This window comes from Chlorocebus sabaeus, chromosome 11 (assembly GCF_047675955.1).
Source record: "Chlorocebus sabaeus isolate Y175 chromosome 11, mChlSab1.0.hap1, whole genome shotgun sequence".
Taxonomy (NCBI): domain Eukaryota; kingdom Metazoa; phylum Chordata; class Mammalia; order Primates; family Cercopithecidae; genus Chlorocebus; species Chlorocebus sabaeus.
In genome coordinates, this window is record NC_132914.1 from 28271451 (window position 1) to 28288825 (window position 17375).

General features: G+C 42.1%; 1 protein-coding gene across 14 annotated transcripts in view; it reads left to right on the forward strand.

Annotated features, from left to right (window-relative positions):
• The first annotated feature begins 13802 nt into the window (after nucleotides 1–13802).
• LOC103218783 (liprin-beta-1) overlaps nucleotides 13803–17375 on the forward strand; it is a 177807-nt gene continuing 174234 nt past the window's right edge. For 6 of the 14 annotated variants that reach the window (XM_007968001.3, XM_007968005.3, XM_007968003.3 and 3 more), the window contains exon 1: nucleotides 16618–16801. The gene's annotated coding sequence lies outside the window, so the exon portion shown is untranslated. Of the gene's footprint in view, nucleotides 13930–16617; nucleotides 16802–17375 lie in introns of those variants that run through there. The other 8 variants (XM_007968008.3, XM_007968009.3, XM_073020580.1 and 5 more) reach the window with 3 other exon arrangements.

A 17375-nucleotide genomic window follows, 5' to 3' on the forward strand; every position in this document is an offset into this window, starting at 1 on the left:
TGTAAGCTCCACAAGAGCATAGACTAAACTAGGACTATATAGACATCACATTATTTACAAAATATCAGAAAACATGTCTGAATGCTAAAAGGCTAAAGAGGAAAAGGAATAAGTTGTACCCAGGATGAAGGAGTCAAGGTTTAAAGGGGTAGGTAACCAGGAGGGAGGAAATGGGCCGGATATACCCATAACAATAATATGTAATCACTGACAACAGTCATGTTGCTTTAAAAATGTTAGTATATTCCATGCACTGTGTTAAGCACTTTAAGGACATTTTATGATTTAATCCTGACAATTATTTTATAAGCCAGGTGTTATCATTATTCTCATTTTTATACATGAGGTAATTGAGGCACAGAGGATAGCAACTTGTTTAGAGTCCCACTATAAAAGGTAGTGTCAGGATTTGAATCTAGATTTATCTGGCTGCAATATCTCTGTCCTTTTCAAGTGACATGCAGCCTCCCCAAATTGGACTGTATGTTCTGTGAAAGCAGGAACCCTGCATATTTAGCATATAGCACACGACTTAGAAGGTAGTAAATGTTCACAAAATATTTATGAATGATCTGCTGAGAATGAAGGCAGGCACATGTAGTCCTACCTACTCAGAAGGCTGAGGTGAGAGGCTCATTTAAGCCCAGGAGTTCGAGGCTGCAGTGAGCTATGATTGTGCCACTGCACTCCAGCCTCAGTGACGGAGTGAGATCCTGTCTCTAAAACAAGCAAGCAAACAAGAATTATTAATGAATCAATGAACTAACATTTATTCAATATCAAGTGCAGCTTTCACTTGTGCTACAGGTTTTGGAAACCACCTGCAACCCTGGCCATTTCTGGCATCATCTCTGCCACTGACCACTGTTCCCAGAAGCAATATAGATGCAAAGGTCATTGACATAGGCAAGGAACGGCCAATAGCCCCACTCCCCACCCAGCTTGGACATGAGCTACTTCAGGGGCTACAACGTTTTCTGCTTTCTCCATTTCATCCCCAAACTGAATCCTCTCTGGAAGGCAGAGCAAGACTAAAGTCCAGTTACTTTTTCTAGTACTGAAGGCCTCTCCATACCAGAGAGTGATGTTGGCTTCCTTTCCCACCTTCTGGGTAGCAGCTCATACTGCCTGTCCCAATAGCTTCTGGCTGGTGCGACTGCCATATGCTCAAAAATCAGATTTTGTCTCATGACTTTTTTTCCTTTGGAAGGGCTTTTGCTGCATGTGTTGATAAACAAGCAAAGCAAGTGGTTGCAGTAACTTCTATAAAAGTAGAGGTTTAACAGTTGAGATGCTTTTATCTGTAACAGGATACCTAAATTATATTGGCTTAAAGAATAAGGAGACTTATTATCTCATGTGGCAAAATATCCACAGCGAGGGTGGTTCCAGGGTTGGTTAGTTGAGCAGCTCAATGGTGTCACTGCTCTGAGTCACCATTTCTTCCATTCCCTTGGCTCTTCCAACACAGTCCCAAGGTGGCTGCCATGGCTCCAAACATCTTTATGCAACACAACATGCAACAGAAGGAAAGAATGGGAGAAAATCTTTCCCAGAATCTCCCAGCTGGGACTTCCTCTTGGGAACCACTGATCAGACTAGATTACAGGCCCCAACGAATGAATAACTGGGACTGATCTGCCTGTGTACCCCTCTACTGCACCTGTGAGTTGAAGCACAACAAACGCTCATGCTGCTCAGTTGTCACCAAAGATCTCATTCTTCCAGAGAAATAGAGTACACACAAAAAGTGAACAGTCACCTCTGGATTGTAGGATTGTAAGTGACTTTTCTTCTTCAGAAAAATGTATGCAATGAACATGTTTTAACTTTATTTATTTATTTTGAGACGGGGTCTCACTCTGTTGCCCAGGCTGGAGTGCAGTGGCATGATCATGTCTCATCGCAGCCTTGATTTCCCACACTCAAGCGATCCCTCCCACCTTAGCCTCCTGTGTAGCTGGGACCTCAGGCACATGTCACTGCTTGGCACATTGTTAAAATTTGTTTTAGAGATGAGGTCTCACTATGTTGCCCAGACTGGTCTCGAACTCCTGGGCTTAAGTGGTCCACCTGCATTGGCCTCCCAAAGTGCTGGAATTACAAGTATGAGCCATCATGCCAGGGTTAACTTTTTAAAAACCTTTTTATTAAAAAGTATTCTTACAATTAACAGAAAACTTGCAAGAATAGAATGAGAAATTCCTGTATACACTATGTAGATTCACCAATATTTAACATTTACCACAAGTGCTTCATTAATTTCCCTGTCTCTATAGTTTGTCCTGAGTCATTTGAAAGTCTGCATATATTATTCTCTCTCTCTCTCTTTCTCTTTTTTTAAAGACAGAGTCTCACTCTGTCACCCAGGCTGGAGGGCGGTGGTGCAATCATGGCTTACTGCAGCTTCTACCTCCTGGGCTCAAGCAATCCTCTTGTTTCAGCCTCCTGAGTAGCAGGACTACAGGTCACCACACTGTGCTAATTTTCTTTTCTTTTTTTGTGGATACAGGGTCCTGCTATGTTGCCATTCTCTTTTCTTTATAATACTTAAAAGTATATATCCTAAGAACAAAAAAATATTATCTTACAGATCAATGGTATGGTTATAAAATTTAGGGAATTTAACATTGATACATTACTTCAATCTACCACCTATATTCTAATTTTGTCAATTGTTCCAATACTGTCTTCATAGAAATTCTTTTCCATGTGGGATCTAGTTTAGGATCTTGTATTAGGAATCTTGTCAAGTCTTTGTAATGTCTTTTTACCTGGATGACTTTCTCAACCTTTCTTTGTCTTTCATGCCCCTGACATGTTCTAAGAGTAGGCCAATTATTTTACAGAATGTTTATCAATTTGGGTTTGTTTGATGCTTATTCAGGATTAGATATAGATTACACATTTTTGGCCAGAATGTTACCCAAGTGGTGTTGTATTCTTTTCAGGATGTCATCTCCGGAGGCATACAAAGTCCATCTGCCCCTCACTGGTGATGTTAATTTTGATCACCTGGTCAAGGTATTGTCTGGCTTCCCCACTGATGCACAATGTTTTAATCATAAGGGAAAATTATTTTAAAGTAATATATTATAAAATATCACATTACAATAACTGGGAACTGAATTTAAATGAAAAATTGTATGTCATGCTCTCCTGTTTGTACAAAGAACACTTACTACACCACACTGGTCACACCGAACTTGAGAGAGAAAATAGGACTTGAAAGCATCATGTTGCAGAAAAGAGACTAAGGTTTGGAGAGGTAAAGTCAGTTGCCCAATGTTAGTGTCAGAGCCAGGACTAGGACCAGAATACGATCTGCCACCCATCGTGCTCCACAGCTCACAGCTCCACAGCACTCAAGAGCCACAACATAACAAATGCTTCTCCCTGCTCAGCTCTCACCCAAGAACTCTTCGAAAGAAATTCCTTCCCTCCCTTCCTTGTCACTTAATATAATTGTAAGACTCCAAGGCTTCAGTCCAGACTCCAGATCTGTTCACATTAAAATGCAATCCAGGTCCAAACTGGAAGTGAGTTTCCTGTTTTATCACTTAAATGAGTTACCTTAATCCTTGGTTATCTCAGCAGACTTTCTTCTCACTGCTCACTGGTCATACTTGGAGCCAGCCAAGAATGAGATAAAGAGGCTAGGCTACAGTATGCTGGATTCATTCCACAGAGGTGTCTTTGTATGCTTGTGAGTAGAAGAGTAATGATGTTTTTTTCCCCCTGGCTTGAAACAGAATCAACTGTGCTATTTTGAAATCTACCAAAGGCAGACAGCCCAAGAACCTATAATTGTAGAGAGACACAGTTACAGTTTTTTCTGGCATCCGTGTCTGTGTGTGTAGGTTGTGAAAAGCAATACTGGCCTAGCAGTAGACGTAGCACCAAGAGAGCTGAGATTTAGTCCCAAGACTGCCAGTAACATATTCCCTGTATTGCCATTTTGTTCACAATAGCAAGTAGTGACCATTCTGTGCCTCTGCTTCTCCAACCAGTGATAAGAAGAGCTGCTCTTACATATGCACACTGGTATTTCATGAAGACAAATAGAGCATAGTGAAGGGAAAAAAGCGTACTGGTTCTTCCACTTAGTAGCTGTGGGTTATGAGCAGAACTGTGTCACTGCCAGATTCATATGTGGAAGCCCTAACCCCTGGTATGTGAATGTATTTGGAGATAGGGTCTTTAAAGAGGTAATTAATTTTTTTATTTTTTATTTTTATTTTTAAGATGTTTCATTTATTGTTAATAACCCTTCGTTGTGTATTTTATACCCTCTCAAGTCACAGAAAACTGCAAAGCTGAAATTCAACATTGGCTAGTGTCAAATGATTCCTTTTTAAAAAAAAAGATTTTGGTTTTAGGAGTGAAACAAATGGGTCACGGAGAATGAATGCAGCAGATCATTACACAAGTGGTCAGTTAGCATCTTTGCCTCCACATTAAGGTTACTGAGTGAATAGCTCAGATTTATAATATCTGAATTTCATGCCAGTGTAAAATCCACAACGTAGCCTGAGTTATCATGAGACATTAGGAAGAAAGTATGGTGATAATACATCCATCCAAATGCTACATAAACGAAAACACTGTGAGAAAGTTGGCTGAGCACCTGAATAATCTAATTCATAATGTCGCCAAAAAGCCATACAATGATTTAGGGGAAATAATGAATGAAGATAAAGACATACATAATTTAAGATATATATGTATCACATATATTTCAGTCTTTAGACTTAAAGCGTGTTAGACTTGCCTAGATAGTTGTCCACTAAAAGATAAAATACTCTGTTTTCTTCTGCTACTGTTGGAGACATTCTTATACAGTTTCATTAAAGTTATTAAGTTTGAAAATGTACCTTTCTCATATTTTTCTAAAGAAATTTCTGATGTAGTGAAATTACATTAACTTTCAAGGTAGACAAACCAGTCCTATGACATACTGGCTACATTGACTTGAGTAAGTTTTTTTATTCTTTATTTTTGTTAGTTTTCTATTTTTATTACAAATAGAATTATGAAATGACAACTAAATAGGTAATTAATTTAAAATGAAATCATGAGGGTGGGCCTTCATCCCAAAGACCATGTGAAGTGACAGAGAGAAGGTAGCCATCTACTAGACAAGAAGAGAGGCTTCAGAAGAAGGTGCCACTTGTGTTGACACTGATCTTGGACTGCTGGCTTTCAGAGCTGTGAGAATATATATTTCTGTTGTTTATGGCACCTGACCTGTGGGACTTTGTTATGGCAACCCAAGCAAACTAATCCAGGGACCCCAGGAAAGTTACTTAACCCTTCTAGGCAGGATAAGTGACATAATTTTCAGGGTCTGGTGTAAGCAAAAATGTGGGGTCCCTTATTAAAAAGTTACTAAGAATTTCAAGACAGCAACAATCAAGCATTAAACCAAGTGTGGGGACTGCCCTAAGCAGCCCCGTGCAACTGCACATGTCACCCACCCATGGAGCCGATTCTGGTTCTAGGCCTCCGTTTTGTCATCTGGAAAGTGGGGATAGTAATTGCACTTACTTTTAGGGCTGCTGGGAAGATTAAATCAGATTCTAGGACTAAGCTCTCAGAGTACCCAAAAGGGCAACCCAGAAAGGTGTTCAAAATTTGACATTAATTGTCACGCCTGGGTTGAGTTCCAGGATTACAAGAAAGAATAGTTTGTTTTCTTTTTCTCCATTTATGGTCAATGAGCCATTAGTCAGTGGGAAGAGAGAGTGGGATTGGGGAGGAGAGAGCATGGATATTTTAAAGCTGAGAGATTCTGCGGGGGTGAATAATGCAGATTGTTTGATGATGTGCTTGCTTATAGTCTGAGGGTCTCTGCTCCAGGGCAAATGATTTCTTTCTTCTCCTTCTCTCTTGTCTGCTACCCAGGAAGTATGCTCCACTGCAAGTGGCATTTGGACTCCAGAGCCTCCGTGTTGTCACCTGACTTTCTGACAAAAGTGTTATTATTTCCACACATATGACTCTTTTATTCTATAAATAAATAAAGCTTTAGAAGTCAACTGAACACAACACTGATGTCTAAAATAGGACGGAATAAATAAAGCTGATCCTTATAAGATGAATCCACATTAGAAGGTAAAGAAAGCCAGAGGATTTTGAGTGACATTTTGAAAGGAGGCAATTATTTTATTTGACATATTTATTATCTTCTAAAATAATTGAGAAGCCAAGAGGTTGAATGGATTGGAATAAAATACCCAACACGAAAGCTTTTTCAAACAATAATATGATATGGCAATAATTTTTAGTATAAAACAAAGTTCTAGCTAAATATTCTGCTGGTGTTTTGGTGGATTTCATAGCATAGTGAACAAAAGAAATCTTAGTGGTTCTTCTTTGCAATTCAACCTCTCCCAAAAGGGGGTTGAATCCAGGGTCCCACTCTTTTCCTTGTTAACATGATGATGTGTAGCCACCCCAGAAGAATCGAGTTCAACTTTCATGTAATGAGCTGTTTTTCTGTCTCAACAGACGTCAGGTCATGTAATCAGAGCGTGCCCAGATGAACCAAATGCGCAACAATAGAGGGAACTTAAATGCTCTGAAGGAGGATTGGAGACTGAATTAAGAAATGGACACCTCATGGCCAGATCCAGGATCCAATCAAATCGAGTTCTGGTGTCCCCATGGCAGGATGCAGTCAGATCATGCCTCCCAACATTACCTCATTGCAAGATCCAATTCGATCACACCTCATTACCCTATGGTTATAAAACCTGGCTCAGCCCCCAGCGCAGAGAGACAATACTTTGAGAACTAGTCCTGTTTTCCTTATGTGTTACATTAATTTTCAAAATATCCTTATTAAATCCTCCTTGGTTGTGGCCATTGGGTTAACACCTGCCCTGTAACCAAATCTAACTGTTGTGTGGGTAACAGATGGAATCACTAAGTCACGATATCCATTGATTGCCCTTTTGATAAGAAAGCTCAGAGCTTTACAGACCAGTCCTGTAAGAAGCAGCATCTTTCCTTATACTACTGGGTACTGTCATAAATGTAACTCAATAAAAGTAAAATAGGGTTGATTGAGGGAAGTTTTTCGTTTGTTTGTTTTGAGACGGAGCCTCACTCTATTGCCTAGGCTGGAGTGCAATGGCATGATCCAGGTTCGCTGCAACCTCCGCCTCCTGGGTTTGAGTGATTCTCCTGCCTCAGTCTCCTGAGTAGCTGGGATTACAGGTGTGCGCCACCATGCTCGGCTAATTTTTGTATTTTTAGTAGAGATGGGTTTCACCATGTTGGTCAGGCCGGTCAGGCTGGTCTCAAACTCTTGACCTCGTGATCTGCCCGCCTTGGCCTCCCAAAGTGCTAGGATTACAGGCATGAGCCACCATGCCCGGCCTGTTTTTTTTTTTTGTTTTTGTTTCCATTTTTGTTTAGTAACATGAGATATGCTATGCCCTGACTCTGTTCTCATTACAGTTAAAATAAATAAATCTAAACTCCTTCAAGACCCTAAGTGATCTGGCTGCTGATACGAGAGGCTGTTGAAAGATAAAACAATGTTCAAGTTTCTTTTCTTTTGGCCCTTTGTTCATTGCCCCTGTAATCATAGCTTCTTCACGCTAGTTGCTTAGGGAAGGAATGAAGTAGGACAGAGCCATGTAATTAATATAATGATATTTAATTAATATGCAAAGATAATTATATGTTGTAAACTAATACATTCTAAAATTCCCGCAATGTGTGGCAAAAATATACCACCAAGACAGACTGAGGTTGACCTAAAGTAATGTCACTATGTTACATGATTTAGAGACAAACTTAATCTTGATCACCAGATTATATATTAGAACTTTCACCTCATTTCAGAATAAAAACACTTCACTTTGCTCTATTTTTTTCAGGGAAGGTAAAATGCTCTCACATTTATTGTCTCGTTTAAAGTCACAGCATTCGTTAAGCGCTTTCAAGTAGTAAGGCATTAAAAGTATTCAGATTACCTCAGGTGATAGAAATTTAGTGTGAGACTACCTGAGCAAGGAAGGAAATGCAGGAAAACCACTGAACCGTCAAGCCTCATGAGAACTGGAGCACAGTCCAGGATTCCAGAATGAATCTATGAGTCTATCATTCTTACAGCTGAGCTTCTCTCAGCACAGCCTCTACTGCCAAACTCGGTTGTATTCTGCTACTTCCTAGTTATGTGACCTTGGGCAAGTTACTTAAGCTCTCTGTGGCTGGGTTTTCTCATCTGTAAAGTAGAAACAGGGTTGAAGGTAATATATTTAAAGGCATTTAAAATACAGGTTGAGTCTCCCTTATCTGAACTGCTTGGGACCAGAAGTGTTTAGGATTTCAATTTTTTTTTTTTTTCAGATTTTCGAATATTTGGATTTTACTTACAGGTTCTTGTAAGTAACTTGCCAGCATCCCTAATCTAAACATCTGAAATTCAGATTGCTCCAATGGACATTTCCTTTGACCATCATGTTGGCACTCAAAATTTCAGATTTTGGTGCATTTTGAATTTCGGATTTTCAGATTAGAAATGTTCAACCTGTAATACCTGGCACACAAAAATCGGCATATGTTCGCTATCATCATTACCATTTTAATTATTGCTGTCCTATTTTTGATTCCTTCAGTAGTGTCCACCATCCCTGTGGCATCCACTGCCTCATGGCCCCTGACTACTACTTTTTCTAGGTGTGACTCTCAGCACCTACTCCCTTTTCTGCTGTATGTTTTACTTCAGCTCCTGTCTACTTTCTTCTGATTTCATCTTCTAGACCTCATGCTTTTACTTACTATTCTGTGCATGACCTTTATTCATTCTGTATATGACCTTTATTTCATGTGCCTCCTTGCTTCTGCTCTACTCTGTGGTCTGGTTTTCTAGACATATTTGGTGTGTCATATTAAATGTCTTGAGGGAAGATACACACGGCCCAGTTAGTGGGTGTTCATTATAGACCTCTGCCGAACAGTTCCTGTGCCTGTTTGCCCCAGGCCATTGACAAGTTTATAGCTGGCTATCTTCATTCAGGTGGGAATCCGTGCTTCAATCAGTGCTGTTGAAGGGTCGTAGGAAGGTCGCTGGGGAATCCTGGGTGTAGAGAGCCATTTCAGACTCTCAGAAGGAAGTTGTGGAGTTAGCAGCGTCAGGGTTTCATGGAACACCTTTTTTTTAGTTTGTTTGCTTTAACGCCATCCCGATCACAGATGAAAAAAACTGAAGCTTGAAATTGTCAAATGATGCTGGGTCTTATAATTCAGAGCACACACTTAATTTTATCAAAGAAGAGGTGCTATTCCTTACTCTTTCCCTCCCTCCCTCCCTCTCTCTCTCTCTCTCTCTCTCTTTCTCTCTTTCTCTCTTTCTCTCTTTCTCTCTTTCTTTCTTTCCTTCGAGACGGAGTCTTGCTCTGTCGCCCAGGCTGGAGTGCAGTGGCCGGATCCCAGCTCACTGCAAGCTCCGCCTCCCGGGTTCACGCCATTCTCCTGCCTCAGCCTCCCGAGTAGCTGGGACTACAGGCGCCCGCCACCTCGCCCGGCTAGTTTTTTGTATGTTTTTTAGTAGAGACGGGATTTCACCATGTTAGCCAGGATGGTCTCGATCTCCTGACCTTGTGATCCACCCATCTCGGCCTCCCAAAGTGCTGGGATTACAGACTTGAGCCACCGTGCCCGGCCTCTTACACTTTCTTTTATTCAGAAATGGGTGATGATCTTTTTTTTCAGGGTCAAATGGAAATTAAAGTGAAGTAAGATTAAGAGGTTTAAAGGCTTTAAAAGACGGACATACTGGCTGGGCACGGTGGCTCACGCCTGTAATCCCAGCGCTTTGGGAGGCAGAGGCGGGCAAATCACGAGGTCTGGAGTTCGGGACCAGCCTGACCAACATGGTGACACCCATCTCTACTAAAAATACAAAAAATTAGCTGGGCATGATGGCAGGTGCCTGTAACCCCAGCTACTCGGAAGGCTGAGGCAGGAGAATTGCTTGAACCCAGGAGGCGGAGTTTGCAGTGAGCCGAGATCATTTCATTGCACTCTAGCCCAGGCAACAGTGTGAGACTGTCTCAAGAAAAAAAAAAAAAACCAGACAGACATACTAAAGTGATAGTTAGGATACTTTCTCATTGCTTCCTTAACACCCTGGCTAGTTTAACAAACCACAGTACTAATTATCTGGCAATTCAGATGCTGCACAGTCAGCATCCTTTAGTGGAAAGGAATTTCTGAAGATAGAATCTGGAAGAGCAAGGGAAAGTAGCAGAGAATCTAATTTTTATGGGACTTGGGAGATAGATGCTGGATCCTGAAGATTTATCAGCAACTTGTTTCAACGTGCCAGGAAAATTTCTTCAATGAAAGCATTTGTTTAAACCAATTTTTCCATCATCATCTTACATCTGTTTTTAGCTAAAATTTATTCCTCTTAGTCTTCTTTGACAGAAATGTCTGGGTTAAAGTTAACCCACCATTTTAAAATGTAAGTTCGAGTTAAGTAAAAGAATTCTAGTTAAATATTAGGAAAGACTAAAGAGATAATAAATTAATGATTGTCTAGGTGACAGGTGAGTGAAGTAGAAATTAATGGATCAGTCTGAAGCCTGGTATATATGGCACTGGTCCAGGAAATGTCAAGTTGGGTAAATTTTGATCAGTAGTGAGCCATGATATATTATTTGAAAACTGAGCCCTATTTAATATTGTGGCAGGTGGAAATCAAGGGGGGGACTTACTGGTTTTGAGTAATGCTCTGTTGTTACTGGGCATGTTCCTAAGACTTCAAAGAGGCCTATCCACAGTGCATGTTGATAGGAAGGATGGCGGTTCTCTCCCACCCAAAAGTTTGACAGCTATAGAAAGGCTTGAGCTGCTTGGGGCAGACACTATGCAGATCACCTGCATTCAATGAAAAACAGAAATTGCTCCTGTGTATTGAAAAGGCTGGCTCCCTATCTTGTTGACCTCTCTCAGAATACAGAAACCAGACATACTTTTTAGGAGATTCAATTAACGAAGTTTGTAATGAGGTTAATTGTTTAAGGGAATTTAATTTGTTTAATTTAGTCATTCGTTGAACATTAATCAAAGGCCATGAAAACCAATTATCCTTATTTTTAATTAAATTTTTTTCAACTTATAAATAGGCTAATAAAATGAGTAAGTTGAATGTAACTAGATGTTTAGATGTATCTGGTGGGTAACCAGAGAATAACCAGCACAACTGGGTTGCAAGGAAGAAGTGATTAAAATAAGCCTCCCCACTTGGAGCAAGATATTGTGCCTGTTTCTAACCTGTCTCTGTGAGCAAGAAGAGAATGGGGAGGAGGGCTAGATTCAGAAATGATGTCAATGATGAGAGCTAGGTAGTGGCTTAGCATTCAATGAAAGGATATTAAAATAATGTCTGGATTATCACCAATGCCGTGCTTAGGATCAGACAGAATAAGCAGTAATTTCCTTTAGAAGGAATTCTAAAGCTAAGCTTGTTTCATTTGGATTTGGGTTCATGATTTATACCATGTGTTTAACCCATTCTGCGTTTGGCAGTGTAACTGGGATAACAACAACTGGAGGCACCCAGATCCTTTGTGATCAGTCTGGTCAAGTTATTCCTGAACTTGTGAAGACCTAGACCATAGCAGGTTATGAGCAAAAGACAGCATTCATTCATTCATTCATTTGGTGAATCTTTAATCAAGATCTATGGGACAAAACATGGTTCTAGATCCTATAAAGGATGTAAAGATGAAATAAATTAGCATTCTGTTCTTGAGGGCTGTAAGAAAATTGCAGCCAGAAAGGAACATAAGGCACCTATAAAAATAATAGTACGATTGTTTTATGTCATAGAAAAGAGGAAAATATGTTTGCTTATGACCTATGATGTGTCAGGCAAGGTGCTCTGTCATCTTGCATATGACATCCTGTCAGATCCTTGCAACCACACTGTGAGGTAGATCTTTGTAGAAACGGGCAAAAATCACAGTGAGGACATATTATTAGGGAATATGGGTGTAAAGTCATGCAGTTCATGCACTGTGGGGATATGAAGAAGAGTGGAAAATAAATTCAGAAAGGTAAGTTGGGGGCAAGGATGTGAAGGCTTTTGGACACTAGTCAAGAAAGCCTGATGAGTTTTGTTCCTTGGTAAAGGGAGAGTCATTTAAGTTTTTAGAGTCAGGAGTGATCAGGGTTGTGCTTTAGAGAGCTGCACCTGGAAGCCTATAAAGCCCAGACAGGCAAATGACGTGGACTTGATGAGTAGGGTGAGCCTCTTATGGCATCCGTATCCAAAGTAGGGGAGATGTCCTCATGCCTGCTCAGATTTGGGGATAGGGTGACAGAAAGAGTCAGCTTGTTCTGTTACTGCAGAGGGCAGAAGTGACAGTGTAAATTGTGGACAATCAATGCTTTAGAAATAGAAAGACAAAATAGGTTTGGAGTCAAATAGACCTTGGTTTCTTTTCCTTTTCTTTTTTTTTTTTGAGACGGAGTCTTGCTCTGTCACCTGGCTGGAGTGCAGTGGCGCGATCTTGGCTCACTGCAACCTCTGCCTCCCGGGTTCAAGCCATTGTCCTGGCTCAGCCTCCCAAGTAGCTGGAATTACAGGTGTCCACCACCACACCCAGCTAATTTTTGTATTTTTAGTAGAGATGGGGTTTCACCGTGTTGGCCAGGATGGTCTCAATCTCCTGACCTCGTGATCCGCCCACCTCAGCCTCCCAAAGTGCTGGGATTACAGGCATGAGCCATCGCGCTCAGCCCCTAGACCTTGGTTTCAATCCCAGTTCTGAGCAATCTGGAGCAATTTACTTGTATAACCCTGGAGAGTCTTTGATTCCAAATGTCAAAATGATGCTAGTAACACAGGATATTTGTGAGGATTAAATGAGACACAAGACAGATGTCTTTGGGGAGAAAGTCAGTAAAGCAGGATCCAGATGGAGATGAGAAAGATCTTTAATGGTGGGCTGCTTGCTTCTTTGTGTGTTACTGGTTGCCAGATGAGTTCAAGCAGGGGCTGGAAGCTACCTGTAAGGAATGTTGATGAAGGGTTTCTTGCATTTTAATAGTGGTTGCATCAAATGACTTTTAGGATCCATTTCAAGTTCTAATTGAGTAGTTTACTCCTGCTCTGCAGTGTCTCTTGCTCCCTACCCCCCAATAGTGGTACTCTTTGGCAAAAAGTTACCAAAGGTAAGGCTGGTCATAGGAATAACGAGGCAGAAAATATCTAGACCTACAGAGTAAATTAGCGTTGAAACCACAGGAATCATAAATAATCATTTGCACTAAGCCAGCCAGGAGCCGGGATAGTGAGTAAGTTCTGGCTACCTTCTCATCAGGCATCCTGTGTTGCTTCTGCTGCACTATCCTGATTTTTTTGGAGTTTCCCCAAGATACCCAGAGGCCAGTGATTTCAGTATGTTTATTTAAGGGTTACACTGTCTTCAAAAAATGAAGTATCATGGTGAAGCCTAAATGTAGAGCAGATAAAAGAGCTGTAACTCTGGTTAAAGGGGGTGGGGGGAAGAGGCTGAAATCTCAACCGTTGGTTCCTTCGTCACCCACTCTGTAACCTCTAGCTTGAACATTACTGCTCCAAACCTGGCCTGTTTTCAGCCTTCCCTTTGAGTCTTTTGTTTTCTGGATTCTGGATGGCAGCTGTTATCACTCCAGCTGCAGAGAGGATGGGAGGCGACTTCCTGTTTTTCTATCCTGCCATCTCTGTGGGGGTGGGACATTCCCTCCCCCATCTCCTGCGGCTGGCTGTAGTTTTGGAAAAATGTGAGCCTGGATGCAGCCGTCCTGACTAGGGCTGTAGGAATGGCTGGTAGCCACCCAGCCTCTGTTTGAAGGCATCTGGGAGCAAGACAGGCAACAGACACTGATGGACAAGTTGTGTCCCTGACTGTGGGACAGGGAAGGGTGAGTAGCTAAGAGAAAGGTGAAGTAGTTGGTCCAGAAGTTATCTGAGGGAGTTAAGGGTGTTGAACAAATGGTGGGTAGGGGTGTGGGAGAACGGAAGGGCTCTGGCCAAAGCATAAAAGATAGAAAGAAAGAGAGAGGAAAAAAAAGAAGAAGAAACAGTTTTTGTCTGAGATATTATTTGGGGATACAGTGCATTTAAAGAATGGAAGAGAATAGAAATGATACAATGATCCGTTTTCTCACGCCCTGTATTTTTATTGAGCTTTTCCTTGAATTGGGTACAAGGAATATAAAGAAGTCCTATAAGCAATATGCTTGCTCTTCAGAGTTTGGGAAGGCAGGAAAGGCATTTAACTGGACATGTATAACCACAGGTTCACACATCTGTACAATCTCAATCCTTATAACAACCTTTAACGTCGGTATTGTCAGCCCTATTTTAAAGAGGAGGTAACTGAGATTAGGGATGGATGTTTTAGTGACTTGCCCAAAGTTACCCAATAGGTAAGTGGCAGAGCCAGGCCAAGAACCTTGAGTCCTTTTTTCTGTCCGCTGTAACACACAGCTAAGTCTTGGCACAGGACAAGGACTTTAATTAGGCTTTGAGAGAAGGGTGGGACTTAACACACAGATGAGTGGGGATTCTGGTTAGGCCGAAAGGTGAGAAGGAAGCAGGGATCTGTGAGTTGACCTGTTTTGACTACAGAGAGGGTTTCCTGGGAGCGAAGTAGGAGATAAGCTGGGAAAGGGAAGTAGAAGCCAGATAAGGGAGAGTTTTAAATGGCTAGAAAAGAATTGCCGGGAAAGGGGGACCTGATTTAAAGGGGAAGAGGTTGATGACAAAACCAAACATTTTAGAAAACTCATCTGGTAGTGGTGCAGAGAAAGAATTAGAACTGGGGGAAACTGGAGTCAGAAATTCAAGTCAGGAGTTTGGGATAGTGCAGGTCTGACAAGCAACAAGAGGGTAATGATACAAAGTAGGTCTGTGAGCGCAGTGGCCCAAGCCTGTGGATTTCTTGTAGCATTCTATTGTTTGAAAAAATATAAATTATGGACACTCAATACTTGAGATATGGAAAGAAAAACAATGGCTTTGGAGTCAAATAGACCTTGGTTTCAATCCAAGTTCCGGGTGATCTGGAGAAATTTACTTACATAACTTTGCTGAGCCTTTGATTCTTTATGTTAAAATAGGGCTAATAACACTCAATTTACAGGATGATTGGGAAGATTAAACAAGACACAATGCTGGATTCTGTGCATCCCTCTACAATTTTTGGCAGATCGGTGAAATGTAAGGCATGTCATCCATCAAAAAACAATGAAGCCTGGCGCGGTGGCTCACACCTGTAATCCCAGCAGTTTGTGAGGCAGAGGCGGGCGGATCACTCGAGGTCAGGGCTTCGAGACCAGCCTGGCCAACATGGCAGAAACCTCTCTCTACTAAAAATACAAAAATTAGCCGGGTGTGGTGGTGGGCGCCTGTAGTCCCAGCTACTCAGAGGATGAGGCAGGAGAATCACTGGAACCCGGGAGGAGGAGGTTGCTGTGAGCCAGATCGTGCCACTGCACTCCAGCCTGGGTGACTGAGTGAGCTGTTTTTTAAAAAAAAAAGAGAAAAAAAGAAAGTTATTAATTCACTATATTTCTAGAAGATGGTGGGTTATATGCTACCTATATCTCACACAAATAAAGCTGCTTTTCACCATTCAGTCCTGCCTCTAAGTAGCATCTGCCTTGAAAGAACCATCTTCTGAGAATCTTTCTCTTCTGTCAGCCAAGGGGATTATACCGCATGATATCTGTCAAGGATAAACGTTACTTAATTCTTAATTGATAGCTCAGCCACTACAATTGGTTCCATTCAACAGTAATTATTCTCATGTGGTTTGTGGAACTCAATTGTGAGGTCCCTCCTTCCTCCATCCTTTTCAGTGTGTGCATTAAAACAGCAGCCTTAAGGTCTTTAAACGAGTAAATAAATTTTTCTTGCTTCAGAGATTCAATTTTACTTGCCCGAGAAGCTTGTGTGGTGTGATTTTCATCGCTAAAAGCAAAAGCAGCCACATGGCTGATAACACCACTTAGCAATTCAAAGCTCGGTCACCGTTTTCAGGAGTCTCTTCCAAATCTTTCTGAAGTGCTTTTGAAGCTCTACATTCCCCGTCTAAGGGAACACCCAGCAGTCCCAGGATAAAAGGGCAGAAGGGTGAGCTGACGTTTTCCTTTATTTGCATGACTTAAAGCTAGCCATTTTCTACACCACGCGCCGCCGGGCTCGTACATGCCCGTGTGCCCGTGACACTGAGGCAATTGTTTCTCCTTAAAAAGGGGGTTCGCGTGGGTTAGTTTCGTTTCTGATCTGCAATCTCAGTTACTACAACAAGAAAAGTCTAAAACTCGACCCGCCAGGTTCTTCCCCATCGCATTATCTCCGTTCCTTAGAGATAGCAGGAAGGGCAGCATTTTCTTCCATCCACCCACTTCCAGCCCTAGTCTGGCTCAGCGAGGAATGTATAAAATTAGTGGACTCCTCTGAGTGACGTTCCCCGGCTCCAATCAGCGGGCGCGCAGGCGCCTCCGGCCCCGCCCCACTGCTGACTCTCTTTGGCTGATTCCTGCAGGGAGGGAGGAGAGAAGGGCGGCAGTGGGAGGGGGAGGTACCTGAACTGGGAGTGATGTCAGCTCCCAGCTCGGTGCCTGCCCGGATTCCTGACATGGTGTAGTGCAGGCAGGGTGGGGAAGGGACGGGGAAGGACTCGTGTGCTGCTAGCCGGCGGACGGGCCGGAGTGCTGGGGCTTTGAAATCCTAGAGGAGGTGGACGAGAACTTTTGGAACTAGTGCCGGCGGCTCTCCACCCCCCAGGTAAGGGCGTTTTGCTCCACTACGAGACGGGAGGGAAGTGGCACCGTTGTGTGGCTGCAGCTGGCTGTTGCAGCTGCTCCTCCTCTTCCCCGGGTCGATTTCCTTGTGCAACTCACTTCTGTTTCCCAATGGGAACGGGCACTTTTGGGGGGTGGTAGGGGTGGAGGGTAGGGCTTAACTCCTGGGGATCCGACCGAGCTTGTACGTGAAGAATACTCCAGGATTGGACGTTTAGGTCTTGTCTGTATCCTTAGACCCCCACACCCTAGGTTCCCAGTAATACCTGAGAACCCCAACCAGAGGGGTGTGTGTCTCTCTATATTGGGGGATTTTAAAATGCCGCAAAAAAATTATGAATCATCGACTCAAAAATTATGCTCGTTGAAAAGAAAAAAAGTTTTGTATTTTTTTGTCTCCTTGTGGCCTATTATATATTAAAAGAATATCAATGTTATTCTTATATATCAATGTAAAATATCCTTTTGTGTAATCCAGTCAGGATGTGAGAAATTCACTTGGGGTGTGTATTAATTATGAGCTTGTGGGAAAACTCGTCTCTTGGGGGCACACTTCT